Consider the following 7,500-nt stretch of genomic DNA (forward strand, 5'->3'; position numbering starts at 1 on the left):
AGTGTTAGTATTAGTTTCAGCAGTAGTAATATCTGTGTAGGTAGTAATACACATGTTGCTAGCCGTAGTAGCACTAGCAACAGTGTTAGTATTGGTATTAATAGTCATGGTATAAACATTAGTAGTAGTAGTGATATTAGTTACCATAGTAGTGATACTACAAGTAATGTTAATATAGTTTTAATATAATTAGTACTGGTAGAAGTAGTAGTACTTGCCATAGTAGTAGAACTACTAGAAGTAGTACTAGTTTAAGCATTATTAATACGAATAAAAGCATTATTATTATTATTACTACTAGTAGTACTACCTGCCTAGCGGGAGTATTAGTGCTAGTAGTATAAGTAGTAGTAGTATAGTTTTTGTATTAAAAGTACTAGTAAAACCATTTGCAGCAGTAGTGGTGGTATAGTGGTAGTAGTATTAATGTTAGTATAGATTTTGTATTAGCAGTACTACTTAAATCATTAGAAGTACTAGTAGTTTTAGTATTGATAGTAATTATAGTACTATCTGCCATGTTGTTACTAGTAATACTAATGTAAGTATAGGTTTTGTATTTGTAGTACTAGTAAAATGCATCAGTATTAGTAATAGTACAGATTTTGTATTGGTAGTTTTAGTAAATTAGTAGTACTAGTGCTAGTATAGTTTTAGTATTAAAATGAGTGTTCCTCATGGTATAATTAGTAGAGGGGATAATTAAACATGATAGTTGCATTACTAATAAAGATTTGCAGTAACATTAATGATAGTATTGATTTTTCTTTAATAAAGGTGTAGTATTAGTCACAGCAGTACTTAGACCTGTATTAGTAGTAATAATAGTCGTAGTGTTACTTGTGTTATAATAGTGTTTCTATTAATAATATTAGTTGTATCACTATTCAGTATATGTAGTAATATCGCCAGTAGTAGTAGCGCTATCAATAGTACAAGTACTAGCAATTGTATTAGTTTTAATAATAGTATTAGTAGCATTATTACTTGTAGTTGTGTTAGTACAGTGTTAGTATTAATAATTACCTAATAATCTCTACCTGAATCAGTCCACCTCTCAATTCCATCGTTATGACGCCACGTCTGTAGAAAGCATCAGTATTATAGAGAAGTGCAGTAGATCAGAGCTCCATCACACACAGGATCTCATACAGAGAGAATGAACATCATCACTAAAGCAAGAAACCCAATGAACACAATTCAACACGTCTCCTTTCACTGGAGCCACAACTGCACCTCCACATACATCATCCCCAGCAGAAGCGTCGATATTCACCTCATCACATCACCCTTGTGATGTGGTTTCCTGAGTTTCTGAACATTATGGTTCTCCTGGGGATGGTGTGTTTTTGTGTGGATTCTACAGGGAAAAAAACGGTTAATGAAAAAGCTTAACAACTTTGTGGAAGCGTTTTGGCGAACTTTCCTCACGATGTCCAGCTTTTCTCGTCAATTTCCTTGTAAATGTCTCTACGACCAAATCAGATTCTTCTCGTTGTGGAAATAAAAACACAGCTATAAAATCCACATGAATATATTGGAGTTGTGCAGTTTGCTACCGATGCGGTTTGTGAGCTCTGATCAGTGACGCTCTCAGACCATCCAATCAAAGGACGTTATTAGATGCCTGCTAGATGGACCTCGGTGTAGCCAACTCGCAATCTGATTGGTTACAGCAACAGCCTTCAAACTACATTGATTTGAAGCTACTAAAAGCCTGCGCTGATAATTTCCGCAGGTCTTTCGGCAACGCGTGATGTGACGGCTGTCGTATTAGTATTAATAGACGTGCCGATGCTAGCGGTAGTGTACGAGTAATGCTAATCGTTCACAGGTTTTTTTTGCAAAAATTTCTATATGAAAAAAGGATCGTTGTGTATAAATGCACTTCCTGGAACATCACCGTTTGACCAGATGATCTCAATAACATTTTCTCAGAATGTGGAGTGACACTGTGTGTGTGTGTGTGTGTGTGTGTGTGTGTGTTTAATTTAATACGTGTCCACTCAGAGTGAGTGACCTCACACTGGCTGTGTCTCTCGGCTCGAATTCGTCTCTCACTAATTTCATTCTCTTCACCTTCACTCAAGTGTCCAACAAACATCCACCACCCCAAGACGACACACACACACACACACACACACACACACACACACACACACTACTATCTCCCTGTCAGTGCCCCCCCCCTTTCTCTCACCACGTATTGCCTTTCGATTGTTCTCTATCTCTCCTTTGTTTCTTGCATCTCCTTCGCTGTCTCTATTCCTTCCTTTTCCTCTCCCGTCATCGCTTTATTTCTTCACCTCTTCTCTCTCTCCCCCATCTCACTGTTGTTCTTATTCTAATTTAATCCAGTTCTACTTGTTTTGTTTCTTTTCTGTTATCTGTTTTCTGCAGTTTCGTTCTTTACTTCTTTTGCCTTCTTTCCTTTTCTCCTTCTCTTTTTCTTTTCGAAGCTCTCTTACTTTCTGTCTCTCATTCTTTCTTTCTCTTTCTCTTGATATCCAACTTCATTTTCCTGTCTCACTCCATACATTTTTGTTTCACTAATTCTTTCTTTTGCTAACTTTTGACTTTTCTGTCTCACTCTCCATCTTTTCTGGCTCATTCTGTCTCTTTTTTGTCTCACTTTCTTCTTTTCTATCTTACTCTCTCCTTCCTGTCTCACTCTATCCTTTCCTGTTTTACTATATCCTACTCTTTCCTTTTCTCTCCCTCTTCCTAATTTTCTTCCACTCTCCCTTATCTTGCCCAATCTCTCCTTTTTGTCTCACTTTTGCCTTTTCTGTCTCACTAGTAAATTTTTTCTCATTCTTCCGTCTCACTTTCTTCTTTCTGTCACACTCTCTCCCTTTTCTGTCTCACTCTCGATTCCTCTCACACTCTTTCCATTTCTGCCCTCATGCTTGTTTCTGTCTCACTCTCCTCTCCCACGTGTTCAAGTTCCCTCCATCTTTTCTGTCCTCACTTTGTCTTTGTAATCTTCTTCATATGAAACAATAGACATGCACAAATGGACAAAATGGCGTTTCTTTCCCATAATGCACCAGACCCTACAGAGAAACCCATCACTTCCTGTTTCCTGTGTGGTCTCAGTGAGATGTAGTATATATGTATAATGAATGAGATGCGGTCCTGATGGTGTCCTGATTCACGTGTTTTGCGTAGCGGCGTGTGTTGTGACTGGGCGTAACGATACACGCTGTAATCGCTTTTGTCGTCGGTGTCGTAAACACGTGTTCGGGGCCGAGCTGTCAATCAGCAACGTGCAGTCAGATTGGCCCGTAATTAGAGCAGCGAAGAGCATATGATTTTGGGTAATTGCCTTGATGAAGGGTCGAGCGAAGCAGCGCTTAATTACCTGAACGCGCTCGCTAGCTCGCAGCCGCACAGCGGGAAACAGCCTTTTACCGCCTTTTTTCTCTCGCCCGATTTCAAACCATCCCCCTTTTTATACCTGAGTGAAAATGAAGGGCTGTGTGGGAGGATTTATGTTCCACTTATCCCTTGTTCCACAACAAAAAAAAACTAAACAAGAGAAAACACAACCGGGTATTCGGAAATCTGTACAGCTTCATTTCCTGTCAAAGATGATTTATTTAGTCCTGTTTCTGTACAATTACGAGTAGTAATCTTTTATAACTAGTAGTACTAGCACTTAATTTGACTGAGAATAGAAATTGTAGCAGCAGCAGTAGCATTCTAATATTACTATATATTAATAGTCGTTATTTTGGCAGGAGCAGTTAATATTATTATTAGAAGTAGACAATATTCTACGATAATATTAATATTAGTAATATTTATTCTATTACTTCTAGAAATATTTCAATAATTATATTACTGAAAATAGAAATTAAAATATTAGCAGCAGCAGAACGAGCCTTTAAATATTACTAGTAGTGCATAGTAGGTATAGTGGTAGTAGTAGTTATTGTTAATATAATTATAATTACAAACAATAATATTAATATTAGCAAATATTTATATTAGAACTACTAGCAATATTTAAATATTGCTAGTAGTACTAGCAGTTAATATTATTGACAATAGAAACTAAATATTAGCAGCAGCAGTACTAGCATTTTGATATTGGTAGTAGTTAATATTACTAATTAGTAGAAGAAGTAAGATTAATATTCTAATATTACTAGTAGTACGCGTAGTTATTAATACTAACAGAAGAAGTAGTAGTATTGGTATTTTTTATGATTAGTACTACAAGCAGTTACTATTACTGGCAATAGAAATGTAAGTGGCAGTGTTGGTGGTAGTTTTAGTATTGGTGGTAGTATTATAAGTAGTATTAGTAGTGGTAGTAGTACTAGTGGTAGTATTGTAAGTAGTATTAGTAGTGGTAGTATTGGTAGTAGGATGATTAGTAGCATTAGTAAGAGTATTAGTGGTGGTAGTAGTAATTATTATAGTTTTGTTAATAGTATTAGTAGTATTGGTAGTGGTTTAGAATTGGTAGTATTGTTAGTAGTATTAGTAGTAGTATTGATAGTAGGAGTATTATTAGTGGTAGTATTGTTAGTAGTATTAGAAGTAGTATTAGTAGTAGTATTGATAGTAGGAGTATTATTAGTGGTAGTATTGTCAGTAGTATTAGAAGTAGTATTAGTAGTATTGATAGTAGGAGTATTATTAGTGGTAGTATTGTTAGTAGTATTGTTAGTAGTATTAGTAGTAGTATTGATAGTAGGAGTATTATTAGTGGAAGTATTGTTAGTAGTATTAGAAGTAGTATTAGTAGTATTGATAGTAGGAGTATTATTAGTGGTAGTATTGTTAGTAGTATTAGAAGTAGTATTAGTAGTATTGATAGTAGGAGTATTATTAGTGGTAGTATTGTTAGTAGTATTAGAAGTAGTATTAGTAGTATTGATAGTAGGAGTATTATTAGTGGAAGTATTGTTAGTAGTATTAGAAGTAGTATTAGTAGTATTGATAGTAGGAGTATTATTAGTGGTAGTATTGTTAGTAGTATTAAAAGTAGTATTAGTAGTATTGATAGTAGGAGTATTATTAGTGGTAGTATTGTTAGTAGTATTAGAAGTAGTATTAGTAGTATTGATAGTAGGAGTATTATTAGTGGTAGTATTGTTAGTAGTATTAGAAGTAGTATTAGTAGTATTGATAGTAGGAGTATTATTAGTGGTAGTATTGTTAGTAGTATTAGAAGTAGTATTAGTAGTATTGATAGTAGGAGTATTATTAGTGGTAGTATTGTTAGTAGTATTAGTAGTAGTATTAGTAGTATTGATAGTAGGAGTATTATTAGTGGTAGTGTTGTTAGTAGTATTAGAAGTAGTATTAGTAGTATTGATAGTAGGAGTATTATTAGTGGTAGTATTGTTAGTAGTATTAGTAGTAGTATTAGTAGTATTGATAGTAGGAGTATTATTAGTGGTAGTATTGTTAGTAGTATTAGAAGTAGTATTAGTAGTATTGATAGTAGGAGTATTATTAGTGGTAGTATTGTTAGTAGTATTAGAAGTAGTATTAGTAGTATTGATAGTAGGAGTATTATTAGTGGTAGTATTGTTAGTAGTATTAGTAGTAGTATTAGTAGTATTGATAGTAGGAGTATTATTAGTGGTAGTGTTGTTAGTAGTATTAGAAGTAGTATTAGTAGTATTGATAGTAGGAGTATTATTAGTGGTAGTATTGTTAGTAGTATTAGTAGTAGTATTAGTAGTATTGATAGTAGGAGTATTATTAGTGGTAGTATTGTTAGTAGTATTAGAAGTAGTATTAGTAGTATTGATAGTAGGAGTATTATTAGTGGTAGTATTGTTAGTAGTATTAGTAGTAGTATTAGTAGTATTGATAGTAGGAGTATTATTAGTGGTAGAATTGTTAGTAGTATTAGTAGTAGTATTAGTAGTATTGATAGTAGGAGTATTATTGGTGGTAGTATTGTTAGTAGTAGTATTAGTAGTATTGATAGTAGGAGTATTAGTAGTTATAGTAGTATTGGTAGTAGTATTAATAGTGGTAGTAGTAATAGAGTTATTAGTTGTTATATTGTGTGTTTGTATAGTATTGATGGTTTCTATATTTGTGACGTGATTGTGGTGGTATTAAGTGGTGGATTAAGTCGGGTACGTCCCCACTGAAGCCCCAGGTACCAAATGCACGGCCCTTCACTGTGTATTGGTAGTACTAATAGTGGTGATATTGGTAATAATTTTAGTAGTAGTGGTAGTACTATTATTAGTTGTGGTAGTAGTATTAGTTGTAGTGGTAGTAGTAGTAGTAGTAATAGGTGTAATATTGGTTGTAGTATCAGTGGTAGTATTGGTTATAGTGCTAGTAGTATTAATAGTGGTAATATTGGTAATAGTAGTATAAGTAGTGGTAGTACTAATAGTGATAATGGTAATGGTAGTAGCAGTAGTGGTAGTAGTATTAGTAGTAATAGTGGTGATATTGGTAATAGTATTAGTAGTACTAATAGTGGTAATAGTAGTAGTAGTAGTAGTAGTAGTAGTAGTAATAGTGGTGATATTGGTAATAGTATTATTAGTAGTAATAGTGGTAATATTGGTAGTAGTAGTAGTAGTAGTGGTAGTGGTAGTATTAGTAGTGGTAGTAGTAGTAGTATCAGCTGGAGGACTAGTCACTAGTAGTGGTGATATTGGTAATAGTAGTAGCAGTAGTAGTAGTAGTAGTAGTAGTAATAGTGGTGATATTGGTAATAGTATTATTAGTAGTAATAGTGGTAATATTGGTAGTAGTAGTAGTAGTAGTGGTAGTGGTAGTATTAGTAGTGGTAGTAGTAGTAGTATCAGCTGGAGGACTAGTCACTAGTAGTGGTGATATTGGTAATAGTAGTAGCAGTAGTAGTAGTAGTAGTAGTAGTAGTAATAGTGGTGATATTGGTAATAGTATTATTAGTAGTAATAGTGGTAATATTGGTAGTAGTAGTAGTAGTAGTGGTAGTGGTAGTATTAGTAGTGGTAGTAGTAGTAGTATCAGCTGGAGGACTAGTCACTAGTAGTGGTGATATTGGTAATAGTAGTAGCAGTAGTAGTAGTAGTAGTAGTAGTAGTAGTAGTAGTAGTGGTAGTAGTAGTAGTATCAGCTGGAGGATTAGCGGTATTAGTTGTATTATTAGTCAGTATGTGCTTTAGTAGTATTAGTATTATTGGTAGAACTAGAACTAGTAAATTTAGTAGAAGAAGGTTGTATTAGGTTTAGTAATATGAGCAGGTAAATATTGCTAGTAGAAATAATATTAGTAGTAGTTATCATCAGTAGGCCTAATAGTAATGACAATAACAGCAAGAGTAATAGTATTTTAACTTTACTAGTAGCACACGTAGTTAATATTACTAACAGTAATATACATTTTAGTAAAATATATACTAATATTAATATTTGAAAAACTACTAGTAGTACTAGCAGTTAATATTACCGACAATAGAAATGAAAGCAGCATCAGCAGCAGTACTAGCATTCTAATACAGGTATTCCTCTACTTACGATGGA

At 33.9% G+C, this 7,500-nt stretch overlaps 2 long non-coding RNA genes across 2 annotated transcripts in view; one reads left to right on the forward strand and one right to left on the reverse strand.

Annotated features, from left to right (window-relative positions):
• The window catches only part of LOC310737230, a 2,697-nt gene extending 714 nt beyond the window's left edge, over positions 1-1,983 (forward strand). The window contains exons 1-3 of the long non-coding RNA XR_014536786.1: positions 1-204; positions 239-777; positions 835-1,983. The exon at positions 1-204 is cut by the window's left edge and continues 714 nt beyond it. This is a non-coding gene — a long non-coding RNA (uncharacterized lncRNA). The remainder of the gene's footprint in view (positions 205-238; positions 778-834) is intronic.
• The window catches only part of LOC310737100, a 29,673-nt gene that overhangs the window by 7,979 nt on the left and 14,194 nt on the right, over positions 1-7,500 (reverse strand). The window lies entirely within an intron of this gene.

Source organism: Silurus aristotelis (genome assembly GCF_946808225.1).
Source record: "Silurus aristotelis genome assembly, chromosome: 14".
NCBI classification, from domain to species: Eukaryota; Metazoa; Chordata; class Actinopteri; order Siluriformes; family Siluridae; genus Silurus; species Silurus aristotelis.